We start from the raw sequence: 12,798 nt of genomic DNA, 5'->3' as shown, positions 1-12,798 counted from the left end.
TTCTGCTGTCCAAGCGTGAGAGAGCCCTGCACGGTTCAAGCGCAGGAGATGCACCTTCCGCTGCACACCACGGGACGGGTCCCAGGTCCCGCTAACCCCCTAGTGTCTCCACAGCTTGCAAGCCTGAAAAGGCAGCATGTGGCTTGCAGAATCTTCCTGCGGTATTTAATCAGAGCTTTCTGAGGGGAGCAAACTGCCCTCTGTGGGCTGTATGGTACATCCACGCTGGGCTCTGCCTGGTTCCCACATGACTGAGGGCGGGGAAGAGCATGCTGTGTGGGGGAGGAGCAGGAAGGAAGAGTGTTTTCCGGCAAGGCAGCTAGTACTGTGGTAGGGAAGGTTTCCACGAACTGTAACAGCTTATGCTCAAATAAATTTGTTAGTCTCTAAGGTGCCGCAAGGACTCCTGGTTATTTTTGCTGTAACAACCTTGTCCCTTTCAATATAGACAGTGACAACCCAGCAATGATACTGGAAACGTCCCCAATTCTGAGATTTTCAGCCAAACTACTCAAAACGTAAAAAGCTTCCTCTGGGAGGAATGGCTCAGCTGTACCATCACTCTATGCAAAATTCTCTCCATGAGAACAAACGCCTATTAGAAATATACTGCAAACAAACTACTGGTCAGCTTAGAAAGGACATAAATATTGATCTTTTAAAAAAATAGCTGCAAACTAAGCAAAATGAATTTTATTTTGGAAAAATAGAAAGAGAACACATCCTGAACTGTATAGCTACAGGCCTCATAAGAAATGCAACCAGAACACCAGTGCCAGAAAGAAACCACTGGATAAATACAATTCACCAGTAAAACAACTTGTTAAATTATTTTTAACAGTATAATCCAGCTCATCCTGCTATGCAGGAGCAAAATCTGTGGGCCAGTTTTAGCTAATAATTGCTCTGGTTTGGATCAAATCATAGTTGTCAGAACAGACAGTAGGAACCCTGCCTATAGCGGTTTGGTTTTATTCTTTCAGCTAACAGTTAGCTGCCACTGCCATATGAATCAGGGCAGCGTATACCCGCTCCAGCCAAGCTCACCTGCACCACGGAGAGGCTTTCATCAGCTGAAAGGCAGCATCGTCTAGCAGGGAGGATACTGGAGAGAGAGTCAGGAGAGGTGGGTTCTGTTCCCAGCTCCGTCACTGGGCAGCTGTGTGACCTTAAGCAAGTCCCTTCACCCCTCTGTGTCTCTATTGATTTACCCACCCATCCTTTGGTCTGGTTGGTCTTCTTAGACCAGCGGTTCTCAAACTGTGGGTAGGGACCCCGAAGTGGGTCATGACTCCATTTTAATGGGGTTGCCGGGATTGGCTTAGACTTGCTGGGGCCCAGGGCTGAAGCCAAAGTCCGAGTCCCACCACCCTGGACTGATGCTAAAGCCCAAGGGCAGGGCTCTGGTTACAGGCCCCCTGCCCGGACCTGAAGCCCTTGGGCTTTGGCTTTGGCCCCCCTGCCCGGGATGGTGGGGCGCGGGTTTTGGCTTTGGCAGGACTCGGGCGGGCTGAGGCTTCGGTCCTCGCTCCTGGGGTATAAAAAGTGGGATTTAAGTGGTTTCAAAGTAATAACAGAACAAAGTAAGTTACCAAGCAAAATAAAACAAAACACGCAAGTCTAAGCCTAATACATTTAAGAAACTGAATACAGGTAAATCTCACCCTCACGGATGTTCCAATAAGCTTCTTTCATTCACAAACTAGACTCCTTCTTAGTCTGGGCCCAATCCTTTCCCCGGTACAGGTCTTGTTAGCTCCAGCTCAGGCGGTAACTAGGGGATTTCTGATGACTGGCAACCCCCTTTGTTCTGTTCACTCCCTTTTATAGCTTTGGCACAAGGTGGGAATCATTTGTTTCTCTGGATTTCCATCCCTCCTTCTAAATGGAAAAGCACCAGGTTTAAGATGGATTCCAGGACCAGGTGACATGATCACATGTCCTGTGAGACCCCCCAAGCCTCCATTCTTCCCAGCCTGACTCACAGGAACACAGGAAGGCTTACAAGTAAACAGAGCCATTTACAACCAATTGTCCTGGTCAATGGGAGCCATCAAGATTCTAAACCACCATTAATGGTACACACTTTGCATAATTACAATAGGACCTCAGAGTTAACTTCATATTTTTAGTTTTAGATACAAGAATGATACATACATACAAATAGGATGACGACACTCAGTAGATTATAAGCTTTGTAATACCTTACAAGAGACCTTTTGCATAAAGTATATTCCAATTACATTATATTCACACTCCAAGCATATTTTCATAAAGCGTATGGAGTGCAACGTCACAACTGGTACCCAGAAGGCACTTTCTACAGGACAGACCCAATGAGAAAAGCAACAGAACACCACTGGCCATCACGTATAGCCCACAGCTAAAACCTCTGCATTGCATCATCAAGGGTCTACAATCTATCCTGGAAAATGATTCCCCACTCTCACAGGCCTTGGGAGGCAGGCCAATCCTTGCTTACAGACAGCCCCCCAACCTGAAGCAAATACTCACCAGCAACTACACACCACACCACAGAAACACTAACCCAGGAACCAACCCCTGTAACAAATGTTGTTAGTCTTGTGCCTTGAGCCCCTGCTTAGAGCTTAGCAGGAGCTGAGGCCTGCAGCCAGGGGCTGCAGCCAGGAGCTGAACTTACGGCTAGGAAGAGGAAAAGTTGATTCATCTCTGAAGTGATACAGTTTATTGTTGAGCAATCTCTTTTGTTCTAAGTAATAATAATACATTTGGTATTAACTGCAGGGAATAAGGAAGAGAAGTGTGTACAAGACTGCAAAGGTTAAGGTGTTGGTAACCTGTAGTTTATTCTTATAAGTAGTAAGTACTTGGTAATGTTCTATATTATTTATGTTCCTGTTACAAAGTTATAAAATTTTTTATCCTTTTTGTCATTATTTCCTTCTGCCTCCCCCCACAGTGAGCATAACCTAGTTTAGCTGGGTCACCACATTACCATGCAGGACACCTTTGTATTGCGCTGAAATCCAGGACCGGAGTTGGTGCCTTACACAGACAGCATGCTGTGTTCCTTGGAAGCAGAAATTACCTTTCCTCGGTCTCCAAGAAGCGACTGCACAGAACTAAAGAGGTGTAGAGAGTAGGTTAAGGTGGAGGAGTGCAGTGCGGTATCTTAACTGCAGTTATTCAACTTGAAAATCTCTTGAACGATATGTTGTTGGGCAACAAGACAGAGGTTAGCTGTCTTAGTGGGCTAAGACGCCTGGTAATGCAGCATGACTCATTATGCCTCCCTATCTCCCTTAGATATCCAGCACATTTAAATGAACTATACAAGGGGTTTTTATGAGGATTAATAAGCAGAAGTTAGATTTTAGTCAAAACATTACAGAAAGTTAACAACATAAAAAGGAACTGAAAGGTCTCTGGGCGTCTACACTGAACTAAAATTAGAGAGATTCAGATTGGAACTTCAGATCCAACCTGTTCTTGCCCCCTGGGACATTAATAATATGTCCCTACAAATCTCAAATAGCAAAGGCATGGCTTGGATTCAAATGTCGCCCTGCTGAGGTTTTGGGTCTGGCATTAAAACTGGAAGGAGACTATTTGTCATTTGTCTTTCAAGGTGGTAGAAATCTCAGAAGATAGGGGGCAAAAAACAAGGATGTCAAGGTGTGACCCGACATGGCAAACTCTAAACAAAGATGAGTCAGTTACAAATCTAGAGTGCAACTTTCAGATGCGTGCTGCATTGGCTACATCTGCTGCTATTGAAGTCAACGGTAAAATTTGCATGACCGTTGGTGGGAGCAGTTAAACTGACACAGAGCCCATTTAAAATCCCGCTCCAGATTTTGAATTTCTCACGACTTGATCAGTGGAAAAAAAAAAAGGAAGTGTGAACAATTTTAGTTTCCCTTTCTACTTATTTTCATGTTCTGATTCTCGTGTCCTAGCACGAGGCTGCAGTGCTCAGGCTGCAAACTGTGGTTAGGGTTGCTTGTTTGATTTAATTCTTTTCACGGATGTTGTGTGTATTTTACTGAAGCAATTCCACTGGCCCTGGTTTTGAGCTAACATCCTTTAAGCAAAACAGGTGCTTAGGGAACCCAGACAGTCTTTGTGAACTTGAAGCTCACATTTATAATGACGGATTCTAAACTAGCTGTTACCACTCAAGAAAGAGCTCTTGGAGTCACCCTGGATAGTTCTCTGAAAACTTCAGTTCAATGCTCACCAGCAGTCAAATGTTAAGAACTACTAGGAAAGTAATGGAAAATAAGACTGAAAATATCATAATGCCACTATACAAAACTGTAGGGTGTTATTGGTGTATGGTTATACTTTTGTTATGTATTATAATTAATGTTGCTGCAATTCAGAATGGAGTCTAAGAATTCAAGATGGCGCATGTGGTAGAAAAGGTTTGAACTCCATCTTGGTATCCTTTCTTCATGGCATTTTCCTGCCTAAATTCTGTTTCCCACCCAAACTTGAGAGACTGAGAGCTGGCTGGAACTGGTTGGGGGCAGTGACTGCCAGTGTGTACCTCAGGAATTCACGCCAGAGAGAGCATATAAGGAACTGTCAGCGATGACACGGTGCTGTCCACCATCAAGGCAGCCACGTCCAATTTCTCTGGGTGGCATTGGATCAAGACCATCGGATCAAGACTTCGGCTACTACCACCTGCCAAGTACTTTGATACTTACCGGATATCCCGTGGAGACTTTGCCATCAGTCAATATCTGTTGATCTCCTGCTTTGGTGGTAGAGAGCCAGATCCTCCGATGTTCCTGAGACTCTGAGATGGTTCATCAGTTGCCGGTGACCTCCATCTGCAGAGAAACAGTAATTGTTTTTCAGGCACTTAATAGTTTAACCAAGGGATGGTTTGAGGGTCTGGGCTTTATGCCCCTTGCTGGAATCTATTTTTGGGTATTTGTAAGTGATCCTCCCCAGTTGTAACATTCCCTTAATAAATCTTCTTTCTGTTTAAGGTTATATTCTCTCTATCCTTTATTTCAATACAACACGGGCAGGAGGCACACAGACTTCTGACTCTCCCAGTTGCTAGATGCTGGTAGAAATCGAACCTGTTATTTATATGTCAGCTCCTTATTATTCTATAACAGAGATTTTGGGGTAACAAAACCATAGTGTGTCCACGCCTTGAATACTGTGTCCAGTACTGAGATGGTCACCTCATCTCAGAATTGATATACTGGAACTGGAAAAGATTCAAAGAAGGGTAACAAAGATGATCCAGGTGATGGAACAGCTTCCATATGAGGAGAAACTAAAAAGATTAGGGCTATTCATCTTAGCAAAAGAAACAGAGAAATGGGGGATTTGCTAGAGGTCTATAAAATCATGAATGGTGTGGCAAAAGTGAATAGCGAAATGTTAGTTACACTTTCCCACAATATCAAAACCAGAGGTCACCTGATGATATTAATAGGCAGCAGGTTTATAATAAACAAGAGGAAATACTTTTTTCACATAATGCACAATTAACCTATTGCCATGGGATGTGATGGCTCAAAGTATAACTGGGCTAAAGAGAGAACTAAAGTTCATGGAGGATAGGTCCATCAATGGCTATTAGCCAAGATGGTCATGAATGCAACTCCATGCTCGGGGAGACCCTAAACCTCTGACTGCCAGAAGCTGGGAGGGAAAGACAGGGGTGGGTTAATTTGACCTGTTCTGCACACTCACCCTAAGGCTCTGGTCCTGGCCCTGACAGGACACTGGGTTAGACTGACCATTGGTCTGGCCCGATATGGTAGTTCTCATGCTGCCACATTGTCACTGGAGGATGGGACTGGAAAATCAGAGCTCCCACAGCCCGGTAGACTCTGAGGGAAGCATCTAGGCAGCTGGACTGTGGAGAAATAAGGGAAGGAAGAATTCTTCCCTTGACCTAGCGCTCACTACACCAGGAGTTAGGCTGGTTTACCTAGGTCGCTCAGGGGGTGTGGATTTTCACACCCCTGAGTGACATAGCTGAATCGATTCAACTTTTGAATGTAGACCTGGCCTCAGTAACTCAAGCAATAAGGAAAGATGGAGAATGCTTTGTATTTGTTTTGCACATTTTGTCTTCAAAGCCCTGTGCAAACACTTTATCAGCTTGGGCTTCAATTCTTGGGAAAACAAGGGATCTCAAGGGCAAAGCTTTCTAATATAAAAATCACTCTTAGAAGTGAATAGAGACATATGGTACTTACAGGAACAAATAATTCTTCATTCAGGACAACAGATTTATTTAAAAACACCTAAAAGCAAGGGGTACATCTACACTGCAGAGCTGAGGCTGGCCCGCAGGGCTATGAAATTCCATTGTAGATGTTCAGATCCAGGCTTCAGCCTGGGCTCTGAAATTTCGCACGGTGTGGAGAGGGGGGTCTCAGAGCCTGAGCTCCGGCTCCAGTCTGAACGGCTACACTGAATTCTTCAGCCCCACCCCACCCCTGTGAGCCAGAGTCAGCTGACCTGGGCTCTGAGACTCAAAGTCCTGGAGGCTTTTTATTGCAGTGTAGACATACCCTATGAATCTTAGCTGTATCTTGAGGCTAAAGAAATAATTGCAGGTACAAATAATGATGCAAATGCAGAGAAATACCACTGGTTTCAAGGGGGGTGGGGTTCTGCCTTTTTAAAAATGTATTTTATACCAGTATAATTAAGATCAAGTTCTACCCCCTAAATGCTGAACCTTCTCTTCCTGGAGCTTTCTAAAGCTAATAAAACAGAAGCATCATCAGACAAGTGACTTACATTTGGGCGTAGTCTAGATCCGGTCACATCCGTGGACTATTATAGAAATCCAGAGTCAATGCTCAGCCTCTGGCTACTTCAACTGAAAGTGCTGCATCATAATGACAAGCAACTGATAACCTTCTGGCTTCTTCATGCTGATGCCTCAGCCAGCTGTGCATAATGATAATTGTTTATAATGTAACAAACCCATGACCATTCACTGTGTGACCTGGCGATAACTCTGATGCTTCTCCCAGGATGCAAATTCCCATGCACTTAAGATAAAAGGAAATTACTTAGCAGTCCATGACTCATTCGTTGAACAGTTCAGAAAGTTCTCATCACTGCCAGTAGAGAGCAGCAGTGCACATACCCAGGAGCCAGTCCACTACAATAACCATTATTTTCCAATAGAGCAGAGAGGTTCTCAACCTTTTTCTTTCAGAGCCTGCCCTCCCCCCATGCTATAAAAACACCATGGCCCAGCTGTGCCACAACAACTGTTTTTCTCCATATAAAAGCCAGGGCCAACATTAGGGGGTAGCAAGCAGGGCAATAGCTCCGGGTCCCCACGCCACAGGGCTTCCCTGCGAAGCTAAATTGCTCAGGCTTCGGTTTCAGCCTCGGGTGGTGGGGCTTGGGGACCCAGGCTGCAGTCCTGCACGGTGGGGCTTCGGCTTTCTGCCCTGGGCCCTAGCGAGTCTAACGTCAGCCATGCCTGGAGACTCCTCCAAAACCTGCTTGCAGCCCCCCAAGGGGACCCCAGAGATCCCTGGTTGAGAACTACTGCAATAGAGGATTCCTTCTAACTTCTTGCTTGACACACTTTCACTTTGAGAAGTCTGTTGTGTCACATCAAAGCAAAATTGTGTGCTTATTTTCACAGGCTTTTGAATCCCCTATATGTACAGATGTAATCACTTGTCCATTGGCAAGCCCTGTGAAAGCTAACAGTACAGTATGTCTGCTGGCAAGGTGTGTGTTAAACAATAGACTACTGTGATTTCAGGTTAAAAAAGTGAGTTTTTTGCATCAGCCTAGGATGAGCGATTAGCAGTTTCCTTGAAGGGAGTGGGGAGGTGTTGTATGCACAGGGGAGCTGAGGCAATGAGCCTCTCTGAACAAAATAGAAATGAACAATGAACAGCAGGAGCACCTGGGACAGCTTGAAAAATTAAAGGCGTATAAAGCATAGCAGGATTAGGGTGATTCAATTACCAGTTGTGATTGTGCAAGCAGTAGATAATTCCTGTCCTCTTTATCCCATGCTTTAGTGCAGGAAGAAATTCCACCAGCTTCGTTGCTGGTTGATGACTTGTGCTGGGTGCAGTTGGATGGTACTTCTAGGGTTCTGAGGCCTGGTCTAAACTACAAAGTTTTACTGACACAGCTCTGTCTGCTAGGAATGTGGGAAAAAAACACACCCAAATACACGCTTACAGCCAATTCTTATAAACTAAACTAAAATTTATTTAAAAAGTAAAGGGAGAGAGAATTGGTTAAAAGAACAGTATACATACACACATGGGAGTCAATCTTGAGATGCACATTCACAGCAGAGATGGAGCGCTTGTTGTAGATGCAACGAGTTCTTTCAGAAATAGTCCATAGGTTATAGTCCAATGTTTGTACTCAGAGCGGTCCAGTCAGAACTGGGATCTCAGTCCTTATGACGTAGGCCTCCCCTGTATGAAACCTCAAGCAGACCCGTGTTAGGTACAAGAACTAGGATGGATAAAGCAGCAGGGAGCCCCTTAACAATCAATGAGCTCTCAGTCCTTTACTGTGAGACCAGCATCTATCATCTGGTTGGCTATTACCCCCTACCATGTAATTTCCCTCCCCCTTCCTATGATGGATAATGATAGGAAAATGAAGACCGGCATATGTAAACCAAACAGAAAATGTGTATTTGGGGAGATGTATACAAAGCGGGGACAAGCAAGTAAACATTAACTGAAACGTAGTCGTCTACGGGTACAGTAACCTAGTGAACGCATGGTGTGAAGCCAGCACCCAAATCAATACCAGAGGGGGCACAAGGTCAGTGTGACATACATATATCACCCGTCCGTCGGTCGCTCAGGACCTCTATCTCCTAGCTCGCATCGAGCCTCGAGAGAGGAACACCGGGGCGATCCCTCGTCGGTCTGTTCTTCCTCGATGGCACCAAGACAGGTTTCCGCGACGACGGCGGGGCGCCTGAAGGCGGATGATAACGGCTGTGACAGCTAACTGGTCCGGAGTCTAGACGGCCTGTTGGAGCGAGACCCGCGCACCAGCCTCTGGGATGGGCAGCCATTCACTGAGGTAACTGCGGCCTTCTAAAGATTCTAAGGCAGGAAAGTTCTTCGGGGAAACCTCGTAGAATCCCTGCGCAAAACCGGTTTGAGCTGGTACTTGTTTACCACTGTACCGCTGCTGACCGTTGAAAAAGGCGGGAAGTATTCTAGCTAACCCTCAGGTCACGTGACCAATACTCCATTTTAGATTATAACATGGACACCACCCAAATACAATAAACAAGGATAATACAAACACAAACTTTAGGATTTTGCCCCTAACACCTGAGATGACAGGATCAGGACCCATGGGTCTTTTACACAATTCCAGGCCTTCTTTGACAGGTCGGAGGCCTGAGCAAACAATAGGCAATCAGGGCGACTTTGAAGTAGGTTTATTTCCTAAACCTCACCAGTAATTAGCTACATGAATTAACATAAGGCACTTGCCTGTTTTTCCACCATTCACAGATGATTTGCTTTACATTTCAAGGAGAGATGAATACAGCATCATCCTTTATTTGCAGTTCATTTAAATGTTAAGATGTTCTTTTGATCTCTGAATTAACAGAATGCAGCATAGACAGGGACTGTTTGATGACATTGTTGGCCTCTACCAATATATATGTAAATACACAAAACCACAAACATTATTTCCCCATATGTTTTTAAGGGTTGAATTTGAGTGATTTATCCTGCAGGATGCTTAATACTTTCTGGTCATGTGTCACAGGGAGGCTGTGAAGAAAGGAATTACAGGCCCCAAGAGGTGATCGGCTCCACAAGTTGGTTTGGGAGATCAGTAATACTCCATCAAGCCTTTCATCACCTTCACTACTGTTGCCTGTCAAATCCAGTCCAGGATGGAAAATAATTACCGCCTGATGGCTGTTAGCTGCCTGCCCCCACCTTTGAAAGATGAGCTTTGTCATCTCAGGCTATCTTCCTGTCATGTGCTAACTTGTCTCTCTGAGGTCTACTTTTTGGCCTCTCTTTTGACTAAACTCCCCTCTAACCCAGGGCTGTGACTCCTTGGCAGTCACCTGTGTAGCAAGGTTGCTCAGCTGCTGCTTATAGTGTATTTATTAGACCAACAGATCCTAGCATCTTTCCCTAGCATCACCTCCTCACAAGAAAGCTTTTGCAAATTTAAATCTCTCTGGTGGCTTCTTTATCACTTACTTACCCCATGATCCAGTCTCATTACGCTTTCTCCTGTGGCCTTCCTTGAACATATCTACACACACACAAAAATTGCCTGGGTGGTCTTGGGAGTAGCATTAAAGCCTAGAACCAAGAGTTCATTGGAATGCCAGCATCACTCTCTTCCCTGGTGATGCTTGCTGAGCCCAAGGTACAAGGATCTGTATGTATGGGGAAAAAAATCATCATGAGAAGAAGTTATCTGGATAGTCAGACCAGCATGAAACCAGAACCAGCGGAAGGAGCTGTGTGTGTGGTGGTGAAAAGCATGTGGAACAGTGATAGGCTGCTGGAATCCCATGCTGTTTCCATATTCAGGAGGAGTTGCAATTAAAATGGAGGAAACGTAAGACTTTTTTTTTTTGTTAATGAAATCTTGTGGCTCCTATTGAATGTGCCCTGCCATGAAGGGCCCATTATGGTGCTCTGATACCATGAAGAAGGGGTGGAAACCTAAGAGGACTCCTCTACTGGTGGAGAGCAGCCCAGATCCAGCCCTGTGCTCACCTGTGGTGTAAGAGGCCTATCAGGAGAAGGCCACATGGAACATGTTGTCCTCTGGCTATTCTTTGCTTGCCTGAGCCTACAGGGTGTCCTGGGAAGTGTAGGGTAAGTTAGAGCAGCCCCTAGGTTGCTCTAACTCAGCGGTTCTTAAACTGTGGGACATGACCCCAAAGTGGGTCACGACCTCCTTTGAACAGGGTTGCCAGAGCTGGCTTAGACTTGCTGGGGCCTGGAGCTGAATCTGGAGCCCCACTGCCCAGGGCTGAAGCCAAAGCCCCAGGGCTTCAGCCCTGGGCAGTGGGGCTCAGGTTACAGGCCCCTTACCTGGGGCTGAAGCCCTTGAGCTTCAGCTTTGGCCCCCCTGCCTGGAGTGGTGGGACTTGGGGTTTGGCGCCCCACATCCGGGGCAGTGGGGCTTGGGTGGGCTCAGGCTTTGATCTCCCCTCCTGGGGTCATGAAGTATTTTTTGTTGTCAGAAGGGGGTCGCAGTGCAATGAAGTTTGAGAATCCCTGCCTAACTGACTCCCAATCAGAATACAAGTAGTCTATTCCTGAACCCAGCTGACAATCTGGGCCATTAGCTTTCCTTTCAAGTTTGTAAAACTATTGTTTCCATATTATTATCACTCAACAGCAACATGCATATGGAATGGGGAATGGAAACAATACTTGGTGACTTGCCAGAGCAGAGAAATGATTTGCTGGGGCTTTACCAATGCTTTCAAGATCTGAAGGCACTAAGCCAGAATTCATGAACAATAGCACATTGCTAGGTTCAGGGCTTGTCCAGGCAACAAAGTCTTTACTGGAATCACTATATCAGCAAAGCCCTCTAGCAGAGATGCAGCATATCCCAGCAAAAAGACTTCTTTTGCCATCATAGTTAAACTTCCTCCCTGAACAACATAAACTATGCTGGCAAAAGGACACATTAGCCAATATAAACTGCGTCTACAGAGGGGCAATTGCCAGCATCGCAATTTTGAAGTAGGTGAAGGGTCTGATTTTTTTCCCCACATTCCTATCAGAAAAAGCTGTGTCAGTAAAACTTTGTAGTTCAGACCAGGACTCAGAACCCTAGAAATACTACCCAAGTGCACCCAGCACAACTCATCGGCCTGTCAACCAGCGACAAAGCTGGTGGAATTTCTTCCTGCACTAAAGCATGGGATAAAGAGGACAGGAATTATCTGCTGCTTGCACAATCACAACTGGTAACTGAACCACCCTAATCCTGCTATGCTTTATACGCCTTTAATTTTTCAAGCTGTCCCAGGTGCCCCTGCTGTTCATTGTTCATGTCTGTTTTGTTCAGAGAGGCTCATTGCTTCAGCTCCCCTGTGCATATAACACCTCCCCACTCCCTTCAAGGAAACTGCTAATCGCTCATCCTAGGCTGATGCAAAAAACTCACTTCTTTAACCTGAAATCATAGTAGTCTATTGTTTAACAGCACACCTTGCCGGCAGCCGTACTGTACTGTTAGCTTTCACAGGGCTTGCCAATGGACAAGTGATTAAGTCTGTACATATAGGGGATTCAACAGTCTGTGAAAATAAGCGCAGTTTTACTTTGATGTGACACAACAGACTTCTCAAAGTGAAAGTGTATCAAGCAAGAGGGTAGAGGGAGTCCTCTATTGCAGTAGTTCTCGACCAGGGATCTGGGGCCCCCTGGGGGGCTGTGAGCAGGTTTCCAGGGGGTCCTCCAAGTATTAGACTCGCTAGGGCCCAGGGCAGAAAACCAAAGCCCCACCATGCAAGGCTGCAGCCTGGGTCCCCGAGCCCCACCACCCGAGGCTGAAACCAAAGCCCCAGCTGCTTAGATACAAACAAGTTACACATCACTCCTGACATATAGAGGTACAACCCCTCTACATGTTAGGGTGCTGTCTCTCTCCTGGTACATGTTGGTTCAAACAAAACAACTCTATTCATCATATTATCCTTTTGACCGTGTCTTTAGGATGGGTGAGCCTGTTCCTTATTATCTCCGTGGAATGTGTTAGTATCATTGTGTTCTTGATACTATCCTGGAACATATTTATATCTCTAGTGTC

This window comes from Mauremys reevesii, linkage group 27 (genome assembly GCF_016161935.1).
Source record: "Mauremys reevesii isolate NIE-2019 linkage group 27, ASM1616193v1, whole genome shotgun sequence".
In the NCBI taxonomy this organism is placed as follows: domain Eukaryota; kingdom Metazoa; phylum Chordata; order Testudines; family Geoemydidae; genus Mauremys; species Mauremys reevesii.
Note: the sequence above shows the minus strand (reverse complement) of the source record.